The sequence below is a fragment of the Capsicum annuum genome, chromosome 6, assembly GCF_002878395.1.
Source record: "Capsicum annuum cultivar UCD-10X-F1 chromosome 6, UCD10Xv1.1, whole genome shotgun sequence".
Lineage (NCBI taxonomy): Eukaryota > Viridiplantae > Streptophyta > Magnoliopsida > Solanales > Solanaceae > Capsicum > Capsicum annuum.
Window position 1 is genome coordinate 84334086 of NC_061116.1, and position 24376 is coordinate 84358461.

The following is a 24376-nucleotide window of genomic DNA, read 5'->3' on the forward strand; positions in this document are numbered from 1 at the left end:
TACGATAAGAATTTCACCCCTAACTTAGAGTCTATCTTTTTGCCTCATTCGTAGGGGGTGGTGCAAAAACTAAGAAGTCTAGTAATGGATTAAGCGTGGTAAACCACTCGGCTTTATAGTGAGGTGTGTTTTTATATTACCTTTCTAATGTAAAATCAAGAACATAAGATTCTTATTCCTCATCTTCACACTCTTCTACTATTTGAAATGATTCCACAGACAAGATATCATCTAACACATAATGTAGAAAAGTGCTTTGAAGGAGGCCCAAGCAATCCTACTTAAAAATTTACACTATCTACTACACACTTTTTTAATTCACCTTCCCGACATCTTCACTTTGAATTGGGCTAGAGTCGTTTTTAGAGATTTTCTTTGTTTCTTCTTTTGCCTCTAGCACCATGTCCTCAATCTTGGCATCATCTCTCATGGTTGGGTCAGTTGGTTGGGAAATCACTGAGGGTTTCTCAACATCAATATAGGGTTCTTGCTCCTCATCTTCACACTTTTCCATTATTTTAAATAATTCCACAAACAAGATATCATCTAAACATAATATAGAAGAATGATTTGAATGATTGACCTCTTCATCCATCTCTTCATGAATGATTGGCTTCATGTATTGACATATATCACATACGATATCATATGTTTCTTTTTGGAGATCCAATATTCGTTGAAACATAGCTTCAATGACACTCTTCCTGGTGCTTCATTCTTCTTTTTCTTTACCATAAGACCTATCAAACTTATAAGAAAAACTAGAATTTGGATTAGCGTAATAGGGGGAGAGGTCATTTTTGCAATCACTCTAATGTACATCTTGACAACCATATAAAGAACAATCATACTCCCGGTAGGATGGAGATTGTGCACACATCTCTGTCTGGGCACCACATCTATAATCTTGCCAAAAGTGAGGTCCATCATAATATGGACATGGATCATCAAGATAAGATTTCAAAACACCAAATTCATGTTCATTCCACGATGCCATTGTAGTAAGTAAACTAAAATAAAAATCTACCTAACACAATAAATAAAAGAAAACTAAAATAAATATTTACTAGTTTGAATTCAATAAAGTAGGCTAAAATTCTAAACCAACTTAATATTCCAAATTATTCCCCAACAATGGTACCATTTTTTATAATGCTCAACTTTCACGTTAATTTAGTTCAAGACGGTCGTCGTCAATATTTTACCCAACTTTGAAGTCGGGGTCAAATCCACAAGGAACAATTTGAGTGGTGATTAAACTAATTTGAAACAATAGCTATATACTGAATTCAAATAAATGATACGAAAAGATAAATGGGGGGTTTTGATGATCAAATAAATGTTAAAGTTTTAACTTAATTCAGAGCTCAAAACTAAAATTTCAATAGTTCAAATCAGTGATATAGAGGAACTAGGGTTGTGATCACTATTATTATTAATCCGTATTAAATAATAGTTGTAGTGTTAGGTTCTCGTGACTTGTGGGAAACACCAAACTATCAAGTGTTTCTCAACCTACTTAGATGTTGAACTCCTTAATTCTCACAAACTTACGACATCATTCTATTCATACTGATTTTATCTCAAGTTGATCGATTTTGTTACTACATTTATCATTAGATAGGAGCTTAACCTTCCCAAATCCTTATTGATAATTCGCTACCTTTAGTTTATTTCTCAGTTCAAGCAACTCAACAAAAGGTGGGATTTAATCTTTGCAACCAATAAATAACAATCATAACAAAGGAATTGTCAAGATATCTCGACAATCACTCAAACCCTAACCAACTATTAAATTCGTTGAGGAATAATCATAGATCCCACAACCCTAGTTGTGGGTTTTAGTGCCATATAAAAAGAAAGAGATAGCAACATTTATATTCATCATTTAATGTAATTAAACTTACAAAAGATGAAGTCTGAAGTTGATTCTCTTCTATGTTCAAGAGAAAATTCCCACAACCAAATGAAAGATTTAAAAATTTAATTCTAAGTTAAGATCCCCCAAAGAGAGGTGAACTACTTTGGTATAAGTTCTAGCCATTTCTCTTTTTTTAAAAAAAAAATCCTAGAACTTGTCCTTAAATATTTCACCCTAATTATGAAAACAAAATCACAAATCACAGCTTTTTTTCTCGGACCGATCACATCATAGGTGAGGGCTTATTAGGAGTCTGAAGACTTATCAGGATTGTTATCATCTCCTCTTTACTTTTGATAATCTCTACCTTAGATTGATGCTGAGACGTAATGGCTTATCAGACCTTTGACGACTTATCATAGACGTCATTGATTATTCACTACAAATCACATTTACTGGCTAAGCCTAACGATAATCCTGATGTCTTATCACACTTCTGACGTTCTATCATAGATGTTGTCACATATTCCAGCTAAAGTCCATTCTCTGTCTAAGGCTGATGGAAAATCTGATAGCTTATCACAAAGATGATGACTTATCAAATAAGTCATCAGCTATACTTCTTTGTTGACTTGCTCCAAAATTAACTCTTTTACTTTCATTATTGCTGGTTCTATTGTATCTTGACTTTTACTGCCAAATCAAAGAGAAAATAATCAAAAAGAACAAAAGTTGCTTAGGACTTTGCAATTTTTCTTAGGTAAAAGCCCCAAATATGTTATCATCTGCTCACACATCATCTTCTGAGGTGAAGGAAAAGTAGGATAGAAACCCCAATCTAGTTAAGTTAAAAGAATCAGTTAGAGACGAAAAAGTAGAGAGTTTTTCAGAGATGGTATGTTGCATTGTCAGGGTTGATTATGTGTGCCTGGTGTAGATAATTTGATGCAACAAATTTTTGTAGAAGCACATAGTGCACGTTACTCTATTTATCCAGGGGCCACTAAGATGTACCACAATTTGCGAGAGATCTATTAGTGGAGTGGGATGAAAAGAGATATTGCAGAGTTTGTATTTATGTGCTCTATATGCCAGCAAGTTAAGATTGAGCACCAAAAATTTAGTGGGTCCATACAGGATTTCAATATTCCTATGTGGAAATGGGAGGAAGTGAACATGGACTTTGTGACAGGTTTGCCTTATAACTGTCATCAGCATGATTCTATTTGGCTTATCATAGATAGGATGATCAAATCAACTCATTTTTTGCCAGTCGATACCTTTTACTCAACCAAGGACTATGCCAAAATCTATCTCAGAGAGTTGGTTAGGTTGCATGGTGTTCCCTTATCTATTATCTCAGACAGAGGTACCTATTTTACCTCTCATTTATGGAAAGAATTCTAGAAGGGTCTTAGTACCCAAGTTTATCTCAGTACAACCTTCCTCCCTAAGAAAAATGGTCAAGCAAAAAGGACCATTCAAACTATAAAAGAAATGATGAGAGCATGCACAATTGATTTTAAAGGTAGTTGGGATGACCTTTTTCCTTTACTTGAATTCACATATAATAACAACTATCATTCCACTATCCATATGGCTACATTTAAGACTCTCTATGGTAAGCGATGTAGATCTTCAATTGGTTGGATCGAAGTAGGTGAGTCCACGGTAGTAGGCCCTGACTTGGTGTTTTATCTGTTAGAGAAGGTTTAGTTGATATGAAAAAGGCCTAGAGCTGAGAAAAATCATATGCAGGTGTAAGGAGAAAGGATCTCAAGTTTGAGGTTGGTGATTTCATGTACTTAAAAATCTCTCCTATGAAAGGAGTGAAGATATTTAACAAGAAAGAGAAACTCAGTCCCCTATATGTTAGTCCCTTCAGAATTCTCTATTGTTTCGGAAAGGTAGAATACGAGCTTGAGTTGCTTTCAAATTTAGCCTCAGAACACCCAGTGTTCCATTTCTCATTGTTGAAAAAATTTATTGGTTATCCATTTGTATTCATTCCCTTAGAATTTGTAGATATTCAGGACAGTCTTTCCTTTGAGAAAGTCCCAGTAAAAATTTATGATCATCAAATTCATAGACTAAAGAACAAAGAAGTTCTACTAGTCAAATTTCTTTGGCAGAATCAGTCCATTAAGGGAGACACTTGGGAAGCAAATCCAGATATACGGACCAAGTACCCTCATCTTTTCACCGCAAATCCAAATTAAGTATATGGTACTAAATCTTCTTAATATTTTTATCTATCATTCTTAATTTCAGTTGCACATCATATTCATGTATGTTGTGTATTCATGAGTCAGTTTAGTCATGCATTCCAAGCATCAAATATGAATGTTTAGTTTGTAAGCTTAGTCCATATATTTTTACTCAGTTTAGCCAGTCTCATTCAAGGATGAATGATTCCACGGAAAAGATATTGTAACACCCCGTATTTCCTTAGCATAATCTAAGTCCCAATATATAAGTATTCATATATAAATTTTTGAAAAACTCATCATTTTCTAGTTTAGAGCGTGCTACTCCATAGGAAAATTAATTAGATTTTCAATGATATAAAATTTGCCTAAATTCGATAACCGGGTAAGAAGTTATAGCGAGGTAAAGTTTCAGTTAGTTAATACTGTCACTTTAACCCTTAGTGTGTCGCATAGGCCGCTCAAATGAAAATTGTCAATTTTCAGTATGAATCCATGATCATATCTTTTCACACAGCAGGCCAATTTTCCGTTTGTCAATTTTTAGTGTGACTCCGTGATCATGGCGTGTCACGGAGCAGGCTAATTTCCCATTTGTCAATTTCAGTGGGCCTCCATGATTTTAGCACATGACGGGGCTGGACAAAATTGCATCCAAAGGCTTACAGCGATAATTGTGCATCGTACCATTAGCCTAATTCCTAGTTGTCCATTTTCTATAACACAGCGCGATAGCGCCACATCGCACCAGGTGCCCTTTTAGACAAATTCAATCAAAAATTAATATTTTATTTAGGGTTAAAATAGTCTTTTCCCTATTATTTTAGTACACCCAAGTGTGACATTTAAGCCCTAAAAATGCTATAAAACTCTTTCTTTAATTAATTTCCCCCAAATCAAGAACTCTAGCTCTCAAATTAAAGGTCAATCCTCAAGAATTCACCAATAATTTAAATAAATCCATCAATTAAGGTATGTCAGATATTTATCCATGGATCCTTTTCATCCATGGAGTCAATCCAACCTTTTAAAATTATAAAATTGTGATCATTTATGTTTTAAATTGAGCTTTCACCCATGAATCTCTATAAACTATGATTTTATACCATGTTACCATGAAATTATTGTTCTTATTTAATCCTTCATGTTTTAATGTTATTTTTTATTGAACTAGTCCATGATTTAACTCTACTATGTTAGATTCATGATATTTCTATATGTTTTAGGACATTCCTATGATTTTTTTGAACCATGAACTACAAGTGTTTCATAAAATGCCTACACGAGTGATTGATTTTATAAAAATGTTCATTCTTTGTCCCAAAAGATTTAGTGTCTTTTCAAAATTGTTGTTTTGAGTCCTGGAGGCATTGAATACCCGAAAACCATATCTGTTTATGTAGTTTAGTCTTAGTACATTATATAATAGTCTTTAGATTATATTATAAGCGTTATCAGAATAGGCAGATATCAGTTATTAAACTCAGAATAGTCTAGTATCTCACGGACTTTTAGATGGGAGTAGTAATTAACACCGAGCGAGTGTAGGGATGGCGGCTTCCTCATCAGTTACGTAGTGTCATTAGTGGTAGTCCCTATACTCCTGAACTATATAGCCAGCATAGGATATGAGAAGTCACCTTCAGATTAGGCTATACAATCTCCTAGGGGTCACCCGTCAGTTCAGGCCTGACACTGTAATGCCCCAACCCTGTACCCTAGACACTACACGATACTCCCAATCCTAAAGAAGCATAAGCTAACCAATGATCGGTACATGTTGTAATAACTATTCAATAAATACTATAATGATTGTGGAAATATGTAAAAACATATTCCATAAGGTTCATATCTATAAATATATCTAAATGTGGTATCAAAATACCAAAACTAATTATAAGTACTGAAAAATTGAACAACTGTCTGAAAATACTCTAGTCTGAAAAGCCTCTAACTGTATGAACTGTGGAGTTGATGGGACAAGCCACCAACTAATTCCATCTACAGAAATAAAACTAAAGTACTATAAATAATAAGAATGCCCACGAACTACGATGACTCACCACTATTCTGAAAGATAAGAATCTTAACTGCTAAGGGTGCTCTAGAGCTCGTGCATCTGAATCTATGTTATAAGACATCGTAGCATAAAGAAAGGAATGTATCGGTACTTTAAATATAATGGTATGCTCATTGAGGTAGGATGAAATGCATGGGTTCATATGCAAGCACAATAATAACTGAATGACATGAGTGTGAGTGAAGAAGAGTAAATGCATGAATACATAGACCGTAACTGAGATCGTGCTAATACTGAATACTAAATTTGAATACTAATAACCTATATCTGAGTTTATGAATACTGTATTACTGATTATCTGAGTGACTTTATTTGGTAATTCTAAATACTGTGCTACCATATTGAGTTCCGTACTAAGCTGAGTGACTATGTCCGATAGTCTTGAATTTGTAGAAATAAACTAAGTTCTATTCTGAGACTGTGACTGAAACTGAGACTCTGCGGGATAATCATCTAATCGACATGCCCCTCTCCAAACTGATTGTGGTTCAACTTGTAACCCCAGTTGGAAGGGTGCCAATACCATGCCACGGTTAAGGACAAACTATAAGTTAACCCTCTCTGATTGAAAGCTCTTCTATCAACCCTCGCTGTCAGGATAACTCGAATAAGATATACAAACCTCAATATATCGGGAAGGAAGATATCACAACCGATGTTGGGTATGCAGTTCTATAACGTAGGGATTTCTACTAAGGGTCAAACCCTCTGCTAGAAGGATTTACCCCATCCCTGGGTTAACTCGATGCTAAATTCTACTCCCGAATGAATAGACACTGAACTGATTTCTAGCCTATACTTGGATAGATTGAGTTGTTAATGATATTTCTATTTAACATAACAAAACGGGGTACACTGGGTTCCTTGGACAGACGAAAACTATTGAATTCTATTAACTAACTAAGTTTACTGAGGTCTAGACTGAGTACTGAACTAGACTAGAAGAATACTGAGTCTACTGAGTTTTTCCTAAGTTTTGTAACTAAATGAGAGTACTACTGATAGTCACGTCACTATTACTATACTATGACTGACCATGGCTCTAAATAATAAGCTAAATTGTTGGGTACAAGTACCCCCAGGACTCGATAGCACAAAATAAGAGACATGGAATAAACTTGAAACATGTAAGCTAAGCATTTGGTGATTCTTCATTCATTGGGGCATTTTATCAAACACTTTCATGTCATGGACTCAAACACATGCTAACATGATATAACTTTACTATTCGACTCACATTCTTTATTAATCAATCACTTGAAAGGCATGAATTATGCACATAGTACTAATCAACATGTAAGCACGCAATTTCAATATTAAATTCACCATTTGAAGGCTTTAGCAAGATTTCACATAGTAACACATATAAATCAGTTAACCCCGCATGAACTTAATCATGAAACATGGATTTGAAACCCAATTAATCATTTTAAACATGGATATTATCAAACCTAACATGGAATTCATGAAATTCATATACTTGATGTCTGAAAATAGTTTCTTGGACTCCAAGGGTAGAAGGGACCATTGGATGAAGACTTCACATTCCTTAGTTAAGGAATTTCTGAAATTTAATGGTGGAGTCTTGATTTCTTTCCAAACCGCTTCACTCCTTTCGTAGGAGAGATTTTCGAGTACACATAGTCACGAATCTTGAACTTGAGATACTTTCTACGCACATCTGCATATGATTTCTACAGGCTCTAAGTTGTCTTAAGTCTTTCCCTGATCAACTAGACTTTCTCTAAGGAATCAAATACCAATTCAGGCCCTATTACTGTGGCCTCACCAACTTCAAACCAATCGATGGATGATCTACACCTCCTCTCATAAAGCACCTCAAATGGAGCCATCTAAATGCTGGAGGGATAGCTCTTAATATATATGAACTCAACTAAAAGCAAGTGGTCATCCCAACTACCTTTAAAGTCTATCACACACACTCGCAGTATATCTTCTAAAGTTTTGATATTCCGTTTTTCTTGACCATCTATTTAAGGATAGAAAATTGTACTGAGATGAACTTGGATACTAAGACCCTTTGGAATGCTTTCCAAAAATGAGAGGTAAACTGCATACCTCTATCTTATATAATGGACAACAGAACACTGTGCAATCTGACCAACTCCCTGATATAGATTTTGGTGTTATCCACTGCTGAATATGAGGTATGGACTAGAAGGAAATAAGCTGATTTTGTCATCCTATCTACGATAACCCAAACCGAATCATGCTGATGATGAGTATGAGGCAAACCCATCACAAAGTCCATGGTTACGTTTTCCCACTTCCATGTGGGAATACTAAACTCTTGCATGGATCCACTTGTCTTCTGATGCTCAATTTTAACCTACTAACATGTTGAGCAATTATCCACAAACTCTGCAATATATTTTTTCATCCCACTCTACTAATAGATCTCCCGCAGATTGTGGTACATCTTAGTGGACACTAGATGAATCGAGTAGCGCGAACCATGTATTTCTTTAAGAATTTGCTGCCTCAAGTCATCTACGCCTAGCATACATAGCCCACCCTGACAATGCAAAACATCATCTCCCCTTGGGAGAAAACCTTTACCTCCTGATTTCTAAAAGATTTTTTTAACTAGAATAGGTTGGGATCCCTATCCTTCTTTTCCTTCACTTTAGAAACTAGGGATGATTCTGAACAACTCTATACCCATACACTACCTTTTGCTAAATCAACTAAGCAGATACCTAGCTGGATTAACTGATGCACCTCCTGAGCTAACCTCTTCTTACTAACCACCACATAAGCAATACTACCCATACATATTATACTAAAAGTGTCGGCCACTATATTGGCCTTACCTGGATGATGCAGGACACTTATGTCAATGTATTTCAACAAATCCAACCACCTTCTCAGATAGAGGTTTAGATCTTTTTGAGAGAACACATACTGCAGGCTCTTATAATCAGTGAACACATCAACGTGCTTACCCTACAAATAGTACTCCAAATCTTTAAGGTAAACAATACTGCTGCTAACTCAAGTTCATGAGTAGGGAAGTTCTTCTCATAGGGCTTAAGCTGTCTAGAGGCATAGGCTATGATCTTACCTCTGTCTATTAGAACGCACCCCAAGCTAACTTTGGAGGCATCATAACACACCACAAAGCCATTTGAACCATCTGGTAAGGTCAAAACTGGAGTTGTACTGAGTTGAATCTTCAACTCCTAAAAACTCTTCTGACAAGAATCTAACCAAAGGAACTTGACTTTCTTCTAAGTCAATTTGGACATAGGGTATGAAATAGATAAAAATCCCTTAATTAATCATCAGAAATAACCGGACAAACCTAAGAAACTCCTGATATTTTATAGAGAAATAGGCCTGCGATAATTTCTCACTTCTTTGGTCTTTTGGGGATCATCTCTAATGCCATCATTGGAAATAATATGGCCGAGGAAAGCTACTAACCTTAGCTAAGATTCGCACTTAATGACTTTGGTGAACAACTAATGATTTCTAAGAGTCTGTAATACTATTCAGAGATGGTCTGCATGATCATCATCACTGCGAGAGTAAGCAAAAATGTCATCTATGAAGACTATGATGAACATGTCCAAGAACAGCTTTAACAGATGGTTCATCAAGTCCATGAAAGCTGCTGGGGCATTGGTAAGACCAAAGAACATGACTAAAAATTCAAAGTGACCATACAGAGTTTTGAAAGTTGTTTTTGCGATGTCACATTCCCTAACTCTGAGTTGACGATAGCCTGATCTGAGGTCTTTCTTAGAGAAATTACAGGCACCATGAAGTTGGTCAAATAAGTCATCGATTCTTGGAACTGGATACTTGTTCTTGATTGTAAGTTTGTTTAACTGAAGATAATCAATACACATTCTGAGGGAACCATTTTTCTTATGCACGAATAACACTGGTGCACCCTATAGGGACATGCTGGGTCTAATAAATCCCTTATTTATAAGATCCTTTAACTGCACTTTTAATTATCTGAGTTCTACTGGAGCCATTCTTTATGGCAAAATTGATATGGGCTAAGTATCTAGGAGAAAATTGGTTCTAAAATTAATTTCCCTTTCGAGAGGAACACTGGAACGATCTTCGGGAAACACATCTGGGAATTCACATTCTACTAACATTGATTCAAGAGTAGGGGTTTCTAAACTAGAGTCATAGATTTGAATGAGATGGTAGACACACCCCTTTGATATCATTTTCTAGCCTGAAGGTAAGAAACAAGCTGACCCTAATTGCTGAAGTACTACCCCTCCACTATAGGATGGGTTTATTCAAAAACTAAAACTGGGCAATACTATTTTTGCGGTCAACTGAGGCATAGCATGAATAAAGGCAATCCATGATCCGAATGACATTAAAATCAATCATATCTAATTCGACTAAGTTTATTGAATGGACTTTCTGAGATACCATAATCAGACAGTTCTTGTATACCCACTGGGCTATGATGGATTCACCCACTGGGGTGCAGACATAAAAAGTCTTTGCTAGAATTTTTGGACTGAATCTAATATCAACTGCTACATATAGGGTAACAAAGGACAAAGAAGTTCCTGGATCTAGCAAAGAATAAACATGCAAATAATAAACTTGTAACATACCAGTGACCACATCAGGAGAACTTTCTTGATCCTTTTCGGACTAAAAAGTATAGAGTCTGCTTAGGCTCATCCCACTGGGGGAAGTGGATGAGGCACTCTGTTGATTCGGGTAACCAGACTAAGCTGTAGGATGGGTTTGTTAACTCTGCGAACCCATCTGAGTATACTTTATGACTTTGTGGACTGGCTTGCCATATTCAAAATACAAATCGCTGCCAGCTTTGCAGATACCCTAGTGGTTTTTGCCATACTTTCGGCAAAGAGGATTGGTCTGGACACTGTTAACACTGCCCTAAGGCTTAGGGCCTAATGCCCTATCTTTGTTCCAGCTCTAAATTTCATCACTAGAGTACTGGATGAGGACTGAGCTAGAACTGAGGATTTCAGGTGGAACTGAGAGTGATTCCCACCCTCTAACTTATGATGAGTGAAACTAAAACTACCTGTTCTCACTCTTTTGTTCTCCCTATCATTCTTCCTATTTATATCCTCCTCTATCTGTTGAGCATGGACCATAAGCCTGGATATGTCTGTCTCATTTATCAATATTACGATCTTGAACTCTTTGATCATACTGCTAGATACCCATAATACAAATATACTAATCTTAGATCTATTATCCACTAAAACATGTGGCGTATATCTGGCAAACTGAGTAAACTTGAGGGAATACTCCTATACTATCATATTGCCCTACTTTAGATTGATAAACTCCAAAACTTTCACTTCCCTCAACTCTAGCGGGAAGAACCTATCCATAAAAGCAACTGTAAACTGATCCCATTCTATGGGCCCTGCATCTATGGCCCTCTCTTCCTTTCATGGTTTGAACCACCAGTGAGCCATGTCTTGTGACTAATATGCAGCCAACTCAGTGCTCTCAACATTAGTCACCCCCATGATATTTGTAACCTTCTATACCTGATAACGAAATTCCTAAGGGTACTCACCTGACTTAGACCCGGTAAATAATGGAGGGTTTATTTAAATGAAGTATCGAATCCTGGAAGAAACAGTATTGACCACTGGTTTGGCCGAAACCATAGCTGAATGTTCATTCTGGGCTACCACAGAATTAGCTAGGGTGGTGAAGGCTGCTCTAAACTCTGCATAGGAGACATGCTCTCCCAAAGGATCTAGATGGATGGGTTGAGAGGATGATTGGTCTCCCGTTCCTCCTCCCCGAGTCCTCTTTGGAGGCATATTTTATAAATAAAAGAGAAGTTAGGATTAGAAACACAGTGTAACTGGAGCTCATTCTCACTTACACAATATGAATACTGAAAGAAGGGAAACTTTTCCTAAAACATCTCATAGCCTTCTTTCCGTAAGTGTGGCATGCAATACACCTATGTACAAGACACTACTAGATGTGGTTTTTAGAATTCCTAGGCACTATTAAACCTTAGGCTCTAACACTATGTTTGTAATGCCCTGAGTCTGTACCCCAAATTCTACACAGTGCTCATAATCTCGAAGGACCACAAGATAAACCATGACTGGTACCTGCTCCAATAACTATATGATAAAAACTATAATAATTATGGAAATAGGTAGAAACATATGACATAAGGTTCATATCTATAAATAAATTTGAATGTGGTATCTAAATACAAAAACTTATAATAAGTACTAAAAAACTGAACAACTGTTTGAAAATACTCTAGTCTGAAAAGCCTCTAACTATGTGAACTGTGGAATTATATGTATTTTGATACATCTTAACTTGAGATTGAAATATTGGTCACTAAGCCCTATGTGAGATTGTAATTTTTAAGAATTTTTCTGCTATAAGGACCTATGATTTGATTCATTTGAGATTATTGAGAAAGTTTGACCTTGATAGTCATAATAGATTTGAAATCCACATTACTGAATGAGATTACATATTTTATAGTTGTTTACATTATAAACCATGAGATTATTTTAAAAGTGGATTCCCAATGAGATAAGAATACCATATAAAAGGGAGTAGTATTAAGCACCGAGTTAGGTCTGATTCTGAGGTCTGATACCTAATAACTATGTGCCATTGTAGGATTTAGATTTATGGGCTCGAGGCTGAGATAGTGATCACTGAGTTGAGCTTACACACCCTAGCAAGAGTATGACGCCTCTCCCCAACATGAGGTTTTTTTCTCAAGAGGACAAAACGTTGGACTCTATGTAGCTCACATGGTTTATGTTGGTTAAGAGAACTTCCCTTTTAGTAAAGGTAAATAAACAGCTTTTGAGTACTTTCCCTAGTAGTTAAGAAATGCTTTTGAAAGTATCCCCTTAAGATCAAAGTATTTTCCCTTTAAGATGAGTTATTTCTTTTCTACCAGTAAAGAAATGGTTTTAAAAGTAATTTCCCTAAGGATTTTAGATACTAAGTGTAAAGGTTCACAAGCTTATTCAGATGTCGTTTTCTTGATATTTTAGTTTCAAAGTTACAGTCTTAGCTTTCAGATACAGAGGTGAGCTCTTTATAACTTAGTCTATATGATTCGAGAAGGGAGTAGAACTACATATTTCAATACTAAGTGTGATTACTCACTAGTTTTCTATTATATGCTTTATTCTTTATGACTTATGATATTCATATTTCATATTACTCAAACTATGTGAGTCATTTTCATTTAGCATGCATTGTTTTATAAATGATGATTATGAGATATGTTTTACTTATGCACTGCACCCCAAATACTTAGTAAGTCCTCAAAGAACTCATCCACATATATGTCTATGTGCTACATTGCCTCATAATGTAGGTACAATATATAGTATGCGCATTTATATTCAGGTGGTTCCAGATTCTAGACAGCAAGATAATAAGTCCTTCTCCTTCAGGGACTTCAGTTAGATTCATTTATGTTGTTTATTTTCTTATTCACATATACTGATTAGAGATAGTTAGAGTATTTTCCCAACCATTTATAGTCAGTATAGTAGAGGCTTCATAGACAGTCAGTAGAGTTAAAGTATTTTATCCCAGTTTTATTTGTAAAGCAGAGTTGAAATCATTTGAATTCAGCTTTGTATTTCCCAGATTCAGAAAAAAGCTATCTTTCATTGATTTTTGTAAGGATTTATATATATTATCCAGTTTCTTATGAGATATGCTAGTAGAAGGGTTAGCTTGGGGTCACTTGTGATCCTAAGCACCGTGTGATATCTCAGGATAGATTTTTAGGGAGTTACATGTTCTTGAACAAATTTGAGAAAGAATGTGTTTATTTGCTCCCTAAAGTGATTAATTTTGTGTCTTTTGGGATGAAAGTTGAGGGGAAAATACCTATATACCCCCAAGGATGTGGTTTTTTAATTAGTGACAACTACACCATCGATGCACAGACCGACACAATACATCATTAGCATCAACATGATAACTAATGCATCACATTAATTCCATGTCGACTACCTATAAATTATCGCTATGAGCTTGGGAAAACATATATCAACCCAATAGTCAATGCGGCACACCATGATCACATTGATCCACTATACTGACTATAAATGGTTGGGAAAAATTAAAACTTGTTCGGAAATACCTAAGGACATTCTTGATCATGAATCAACCTAAATATTCACCGATAATAGACGTAAAGGCCATGAAATAAGATCGCCAACTCTCGAAGGATAGAATGACACTATGTTCGAATACATAGCTAGAATATTCTAAGTCTAGGACCCCTTAATAATCTTAGAAGACTGAATTAAGTTAAGGATTTTATGGGGTCTTACGAACACCCTTAGTCCTTTGGACATTATATCAGTTTAGTAGATTTACACAGCCATTGTTAGTTCTCATGGGACAGTATTAACACCCTTTCAACTGGGTTATATATTGGACTCCGATTAGCTTAAATTGGGGAATGTCAGTTAGATGACAACTCCAAAAGTCTCAGATATAGTCTCAGTTATAGTCCCAGCTCAGTTATTCATTCTTAGTGATATTTGACCAAAGCATGCAAATTTTAGTTTATAGATTTTACTTAGTTCACGCTATATGCTTGGTCATGCATCTTCAGTATTTACAGATTTTTATGCATTTTCAGTATCTACAAATTCCATGCTTTTTATTCCGTACTATATGCATTACATGCATGTTCAGTTATTTATTATTATTCTTATTCATGAAACCATGCATATCAGCCTACCTCATTTACCATACCAATACATTCAAAGTACTGATCGTATACCTTTGTTTTGAGCTATGATGTATTATACCATAGATGTTGATGCTTAGTTCCTAAATTACACTTAGTTCCTCATATCATCAGCAGTACAGTAGCAATGGTGAGCCCTTATCATACAAGGATAGATTATATCACTTTATGTCTTTATCTCAGTAGTTAGTAGAGTTAGTTGGGGCCTATCTTATTAACTCACACTGTTTAGTTAGAGGTTTTTCACACACTATAGTTAGTTATTCAGGTTAGTTAGATTTTAGTATTATGATAGATTCATAATTTAGTGGTCATTTCATTATTAAAACCTTTTGGAATTTAAGTTATTCTTCTGTATTCATGATTATATTATTCAGTGCTCACAGCAGGTACCAGCTCATGGGTTAGTTTATGGTCCCTTGGGACCTTAAGCATCGTGTAACGACTAGGGGGTTATCACAGGTCGTTACATTTCTTTACTTTAAATTCTAATAAAGGTTGGTGTTGATTTGTGTAAATTCATGGTTGTTATTTTATATATATGGCTTTACGCGTCAAAAATTATTACTCATTTATAGGATGAATATGGTATGTATTTATATTGTACATTATGCTATTACCCTTGTAGATTAATTATTCTATACTATGGCATCAAAAAATTCAGGACTGATTTTGTACCTTGATTTTAATTTATTGTCTTGCCTTATATCATTTTTATATTATGATTTAGCTCAGTCAACAAATGATTCTTACTAACTACCCATGTTTTGGTACTCATACTACACTTCTGTACATTTTTGGAGTAAACACAGGTTCTAGTTGCTGTCGTTGAGTTAAGATCATGTCGTATTGACCATTCAGAGATAAGGTGAGCTTTTAGAGTTTGAGTTGACCTCTTTCTCTTAATCTTCATTTGTATATTGTTTTTTAGACAAATATATATGATTATTTAAGATACTTTAGAATTTCAGTTGTCAATTCCTATTGTCAAATCTAGATGCTCTTGTACTAATACTATAAGGTCATAGGAATGATATTTGAATATTGATTGGCTTAGGTTATGGAATGATATTGTTTATATTGTGTTCTCATATAGGGTCCATGTTGAACATTTTCACCAAGGTAACCCATTGCATTAGCTCTGGGTTATAGTATCAGCTTACCTACCGGTAGGATGTAGTAGGTCCTATCATGACTCAGAAATTGGGTTGTGACAAGGAGTAAAGAGGTGTGAAGACAAAAGGTGATTAATGGAGTGAATGTATGGATGAAAGGTGTGTTAGGAAGGCAAAAGGGTGCAGAAGTTGCAGGAGTGGCTTGAAACCCGATAAAAATAATGATGTCTCCTCTTATTTTAAAAACCAATTTTTTGTTAAAACATTTGAAAATAAAATTATAAGAAGTAAACATATTTTTTGTCCAAAAATAAAAATCATAGGTTATTAATACTGAGAATACTAAATTGTTATCCAAGGAGCAAAATATTTCTTTTATTAAGGGGTTTGTAAGAATATCTGCCAATGTATTTTCTGAGTCAACAAATATTAAAGAGAAGTTTCCATTTTCTATATGATCTCGAATAAAATGATGCTTAATATCAATGTGTTTAGCCAAAGAATAATGCACAATATATTTAAAAAGACTAATAGCACTTGTGTTATCACATATTATTGGAATTTATTCAAAACATAAATTAAAATCAAGTAGTAAATGAATAATCCATAAAATTTTATTACCAGTACTTCCAATGGTTATGTATTCTGCTTCAGTTATTGAAAGAGCAAATGAAGTTTTCTTCTTAATGTGCCATGAAATTAAGGCATCACCAGGAATTTGACATATTTCACTAGTGCTTTTTCTATCACTTTATCCCCTGCAAAGTTAGTATCTAAATATCAAATTAAATTGAAATGAGAAGAGTAGGGGTACCAATGTCCAATGTCTTGAGTCCATATGAGATATTGAATTATTCTTTTGATGGTAGTTATATGAGACTCTTTGTGAGTCAACTGGAACCTAGCTTACCTACATATGCTGAACATAATGTTTAGTCGAATGGTAGTCAAGTATAGTAGAGATCCAATCATTCCCCTATAAATCTTTTCACTAACATCTTTTCTAGATGCGTCTTAATCAAGACGTGTTGATGGGCTCATCAGAGTTCCATAAGCCTTTGCTTTTTCCATGCCGAAGTTTTTGATGAGTTCCTTCATGTATTTATCTTGACCGATGAAAGTACCTTTGGGAGTTTTCTTGATTTGTAGTTCCAAGAAAAATGTAAGCTCTCCTATGAAACTCATTTCAAATTTTCCTTTCATTAGGTTTGCAAAATTATCACATAGAGAGATATTAGGATTTTCTTTTGAGATTAGCCTTGAGCTACAAATATCACCTTGTTTCTATTGAACTACCTTCTTCATTTAATATGTTTTTGTAGACACATCTAGTCCCAATAAGTGAGTATTTCTATGGTCTATCGACTAGAGTCCAAAGTTGATTTCATTCGAATTGCTCTAACTCTTCCTTTATGGCATCAACCCAGGATTCATCATTGAGTTTCTCATTAGTCTTCTTTTGTTCGATTTGAGATACAAGAGCAACAAATGCTTGTTTTCTCAATGATGTACTTTTTTAAACCCTATCATCTAGATTTCTGATGATGAGTTCATTTTGATAACTAGCATTCTGTTTCCATTCTCTTGGAACTCTTCATTTGACTATTTCCACTGTGGAAGTCAACTTTAGAGGGGATGTAATTAACTTATCTTGAATTGGATTGGGAATTATGCTAGCATTGGATCCCTATTAGGGATCATTCAGCAATTCTTCATCAATACTTAAGCTCATAGCAGGGTGTTTAGTTTCATCGAACACAATATGCATAGATTCTTTAACAAATAACATTCTTTTGTTGTAAGCCCTATAGACATGAATAGTGGGAGAGTATCTAAGACAAATACCTTTATCATTTGGTGGATAAAATTTTCCTAAGTTATTATTACATTTGTCGTAGATGAAGCATTTACATTAAAAAGGATAATAGTACCTGATATTTGGTTTCTTTTCTCTCCATAATCGTAAGGTGTCTTCTTTAAAATAGGTTTGATGAGTGTCTATTAATGATGTGACATGTTGTGCTTATTGCCTCTGCCCAAAAGTATTCTGGGAGATTGTGTTCTAACAACATAATCCTAGTAGTTTCTTGGAGAGATTGATTCTTTCGCTTCACCATACTATTTTGTTGAGGAGTCTAAGGAGATGAGAATTTTTTAGAACAGTATTCCTCTAAAGACTTGTTTTTAAATTCTCCTCCATGATCACTGTGGACATAGGTGATGAGGTGTCCAACATCTCTTTGTATTTTTCTAAAAAAGATTTCAAAGTTTGCTAAAGCCTCATGTTTATGAGCAAGAAACATTACCTAACTTAAAAGATAATAATCATCAATAATAATGAAAACATATCTTTTTCCACTAATACTCATAGTTTTAATCGGGCCAAACAGATCCATGTGGATTTTTTGAAGACATTTGGCAGTAGAGACACTGTCCTTGACTTTGAATAGCATTTGAGTCCTTTAGTTTTGGCAGACAGTTCACCAATTCTAGTCTAGACAATTTCTCAATGATATGCCTACTGGCATGCCCAAGATTTCTATGTCACAAATAAGTGTCATTAGTTTGCACATTGAGACAGGTTTAGAAAAATTAGGACTATTTATGACATAAATTATATCATCATGTTCATCAATGATAGAGATACCTCTCTTCTTATGTTTAATTGAGCAACATTAGCTCTGAAAAAACCCCAAATCCAGTGTCATGTTATTGATTAATGTTGAGCAGGTTGTGTTTGAGGCCATCTATGAGATATAATTCAATAAGTTGACATAAGGATTTGAGATTTACTGAGCCAACATGTATGACATTGCCTCTAGCATTATTACCAAATCTGAATGATCCCTCTTCTATTTTCTTTAAAGCACAAATTTTTTTTTCTTTTCGATCATATGTTTGGAACATATTCTATCAATGACTGACATTACTTTTTTATGGCTTTTGTGGGCATGTTCCTGCAAAATAAGAATATTAATTTTGTTTAGGTACCCAAGTTGTCTTGGGTCCTTGCCGGTTAGATGTTCTCCCTTTGAGCCTCCAAGCCTACATACTTTAAGGCTTTTTCCTGCAGCTATAAGATTTTTGCCCTTTCTATCCACAAATATAGAAAATATGTCCTCACGAGGAAAAAGAGGTCTTGGCAGATTTTAATGATATTGATGAGGAACTTGAGTTGGTTTTAAAAGAATTTGATCTCACAAAATTATTATTTGGTGATTTTGTATGCTATTCAATTACATTTGTACATCATAAAGATTTTCTTGAAATAAGTCAAGTTCAATTTGACATGCTTTGATTTCAACTTGACAATTTCTTTGTTCCTCTTTGACTTGTTATTTTAGTTGAGGTTACTAGCTATTCTTGTCTTGGGCGAGTTTATTATATTCATCTAACACTCTTTGAAGCACGTCGGGTATAATATCTAAGTTAGATTTAAGAAAACTATAGTTAGGACATTTGTGTGGTCTTACCTAATTAGATCCACCCTTTGCCATGAAGCACATGTTGGCTGCTTCTGTTCCTTCCTCATCACTCTAGGATCCAAAAGTTTTATTCTTTATAGAAGATCTGCTTCCATTCTAGATAGTTTGCCTTAATCCTCAAGTTATGAGATCCATTCCTTCACTATTGGCTTTTTCTAAAAAGTACTCCACTTTAATTAGAGCGACATTGAAGGCTACTATAATTTTCTTTTCTTCCTTGTGGTACCTGTTGATATAATTTCATTCACATACAATAAGATTATCTTGTAGCTCATCATATGTCATGTTGTGAAGATCTCTGTCTTCCAAATTGATAGTCTTAGTTTCCCAAACTTTTTAGAGACTTCTAAAAAACTTCTGGACTTGCAGTCTTTGTGGATAGATCATCCCCAATGATTGTAGCTCACATAGAATTTTGCTGAATCTGGCACACATTGTTTCAGTGTTCTCATTTTATTCCATCTTAAAAATTTATAATTCATTGACTAGGGCACCAATATTTGACTTTTTAACTTTTGTGGTTCCTTTATAGGTTACCTCCAATTTGTCCCACATCTCTATTATTGTCTCGTATGTTTATATCTTATCATATTCTTCTCCACTAACAGCACATAGAAGTAAACTTAATGCTCGTACATTAGATTGGATTACCTCTTATTGTTCTTTTATGGGATCAAAGCTTTTAAGTTCTTCTTTATCGGTACAACATGATTCTTTGTCTTCATCTTTATAGTTCAACTTGAGTCCTAGAATTGGCTTTGGTCCCTTCTTAATGACAACCCATGCTTGGAATTTATTTGATTCGACAAAGATTCTAAATTTGTTCTTTCAATCGGAGTAGAGTTTTTCATTGAAGTATGGTGGTCTAGTGGAGGAATGACCATCTTCAAGAAGAGCAATGGGAAGTTGATAGTTTTTCATTTGATCTTTGCTAACATGCGGTTAAGAAACACTATTAGTGAGATCTCTCTAATACCAATTGAAAATCAAAATGGGGTAAATTAAAATATTTTATGTGTTAATTATTTACTCATCATAGCCCACTTGCCTGCAGATTAGTATACTTTACAAAACAGATTATCTTTAAATAAATGAACAAGTAAATAATAAACTTTAAAGTAAAGACGCGAAGATTTATCCTGGTTTGGAACACCAATATGGTGCCTACTTTTAGTCCACTTTGGTTTCAATAATTCCTTAGAACTTTGAAAGTCGGGCTCGAGTACAACGATGAGAAACAAGTTTCAAAGACTTATTCTATTCTTCAGATCTTGTGAAACAATTTTTGTTTGTAATACAAAATCGACTTGATTCTACTCTTTATATAACTATCACAAACTAAGAAGTACAAAGCTTAGGGAGACTAAGATTGAGACACTTTGAGATTCTTCCTTGAAGTTGCGTGAGTTATTCGATCTTCAGTGCTCTTTTTATATCCTTCAGACGTTTCTCTTCGTAAAGAATCCTAAGAGATTTCATACCAATCAAGGATTTGATTTGATTCCATGATTGAGGAATGTTACCATATAGTATGTCCATATAAGATATGTCCATACACGATACTTATACACGTCTGTATCAGTTATATTCCTGATCTTCTTTCTTTTTTGTCCAATCAGGTTTTTGTTGGATGCTTTCTTTCCTTGGCAATATTTTCTTGCATCTCTTTAATTGATTCTGTATGATTGATACTATTCCAAGTCTAGTCATCTTGTTATTAGATGATTGCGAGATATTCTTTGATATCTTTAATTGATTCCTTAGAGATTTTACCTCTTTGGTGTATCTTTAATGTCCTCTCCTTCCATCATTAGAGACCTTTAATATCCTGTAAATTTCTACTAATAACTTTGTCATTATTAAACTTAGACCATGAATATAGAAGTCTAACACTTACCTATTTTCTTTATTCTAATCTTGTTTGTTAAGTATAGTGTTTTGCGGGTAAGTCGACTGTGAAGGCTCAACAATCAACTCAAGGAAAATTTTCAGTTCACACACCTTTGAATTTAAATATTGATACCCGACAAAGACGAAGGATTATTATGATGATATTCCCAACAAGATGATGGATGATTTTGTTGATGTTCTTATGTTTACATCTATTATTTTGAGTTCGACTAGCCCTATGTAAGGCAATTATATACCTAATAATGATGGAGGGCATTTATAATGATGATTATGATGATGATGGCTATGATAGTAATAATGATTATGATTATGATGTTTATGATGATGATGATTATGATGATGGTGATTATGGCATTGTGGATTATTTTGAATTCTTCCTCGTGTGCTCATCGTCTATCACCGGTATGCACAATATCTATTAACCTATATAAGGGGTTGATTAGGTATGGGTGATGACTATTCCATATGGTGTCTTTTATGTTTAATGAACCTTTTGAGCCTGGGGCAGTGGGGGTATGTGATATGCTCAGCTAGTTATTTGGTTGTTTGAACTAGCCACTTACTCAAATTGTTATTAATATTGTTATTATCATTAATACGATTATTGTTTTAGCTAGATTATGACGGGTTGGTCATTGATTAAGTATCAATACTTCAAGTATGATTTTGACCTCTTCTATCTTACGATTATATTTTTATGCATGATCATATGATGATTTGATATATGGATTAAAACCTTGAGTATTCTAGCACTAGCTCCTACTATTGTTAAGAGGTCATAAATAGTTAGTCTAATGATTTAGGTTCTATTTTGAGTAGACCTTGTTTCATACATGTCTATATGTATATAATGATTTAGGTTCTATTTTGAGTAGAGCTTGTTTCATACATGTGTATATGTATACTAAGCTATATGTAGCTATGGTATTACCATATATCCTTTGCTTTCATTTATTCAAATTTTACATTTATTCCTTGTCCTTGTATACTTATATATATATATATATATATCTCTTTCCTCTGCTTTTCTCTATTTTATATTACTTATGGGTGCCGTATTTATGTTATGTAATCTGCTTCTGTGCTTTACTATGTGTTTGTGTGGTATCTCGTGCCTTGAGCCGGGGGTCTATCGGAAACAACCTTTCTACTTCATCAGAGGTAGAGGTATGGACTACGTACATCTTACCCCCCAGACCCCACTAGGTGGGAATACACTGGGTTTTTTTTTGTTGTTGTTGTTGTTGTTTCTTCTGCTCTAACTTTGTATATTGGGTAGTGATATATAGTAAAGTGTTGAGGTTCCTAAGTATGGCTAGAATAAGATAGTGCATTCTTATTGCTTCCTTATTCTTACTATGTTAGTCTCTTGGACATAATTAGGATAGTTTATCCTTATTATCTTATTAGCTGTCTTATGTGGTTGCTGGACATTCAGGTGTAGTTTTCTATTAAGTTTATATGCTATGTGTATTTGCTTTATCTTTGATCTCAGTCGGTAGTTCCCTATTGATTACCATATGTTTGGCTCTCATACTACAGTTCTATATCCTACAGACTATAGTATGGGTTATTTCCATTGATGTGTGGGTCATGCAGAACAACCATGATTCAAAGACATTGGGTGAATTCCTAGTGTTTGGACCATTACTTTCCTCCCTCTCATGTAGTATACTAGTCTCTATGTTGTAATCATAGATAGGTTGTATCATTATATTCATATGTACTTCAATTTAAAATATTTCTATGTAGAAGCTCTTGTATTGAAACCATCGGGTCTTAGGACTTTGTTATGCAGTTGATCTGTTATTTCCTATATTTGACATTCTTTTATTTATCTATTTGGGTAGTTTATTACTATCCGTTACGGACTATAGGTTTGGTTGGCCTGATCGTGTGTTATCGTACGTGCCATCATGATCCTAAAAATTGGATTTTTACATTTACGTAGCACCGTGCATCTTTCAGGCAACTACTTTTTCATAACTGATTTGTCTAGCACCATGCATCTTTTCAAACTACTTTCTTATATTTGAGTTTCATAGCACCTGTATCTTTCTTGTGAATCCTCAAATCTAATTTGCTTAGTTTTGTGTGTCTTTCTGGTGACTAGTTAGAGTTTATTTATATAGGTTTGTGCCATTATTCCTATCCTACCCATATATTTTCTCTTTTTCAGTAGGGTCATGTCGCCATCTAACCCTACCCTTATAATTCCTCTTTTTCCGTATGCCATACCATCATTCCAATGCTACCCATAGTATTTTCTAATTCCAGTAGAGTAGTGTCATCATTTCGACCCTATCCGTATAATTCATCATTCTTGAAAGGGTCATGTTATAATTTCAACCCTAACCATATAACTTTTTCATAGATTGTGACAAATTTTAAGCCATCAAATCTAATAATCCAACGTGTGAGCATGTTTTAACTAATTTCTTAATGACTTTCTTAATTAAGATCTACTCATATCTTGATTTCAAGATGGATTGTATGTTTTATACCAGTTTGTGATAATTTTTCAGCTATAGAACGACTTTTCGCCAATCTTTACTACTTTTTTGACCACTTTGTTAGTTTGTTCCTTTTCAATGGAGGTCTCTCAAGTATCAAGAGCGGTCGATACTAGTTTTCTTGCAAATATATTCACCAAATCACTCATTGATCCTCATATAAATTTCATCCATAACAATATTAGCACATATGCCTTGTATGCACCATCTTGAGGGGGAGTTTTTGAATATGAGTAGGGATATAAATAGCATATAGAATCCTACTTGGAAAAGGATTATAATAATGTGTCCTATTTGTAAAAAGATTATATTATATTGTCAATAAATAGGGTATCAGTGTAATAATGTAATTACAACAATTCAATTATATTTTTCACTAATATTTCTAAACAGAACCAAGAGAAAATCCCAAATATTTTATAGGTAATCTGCTACCT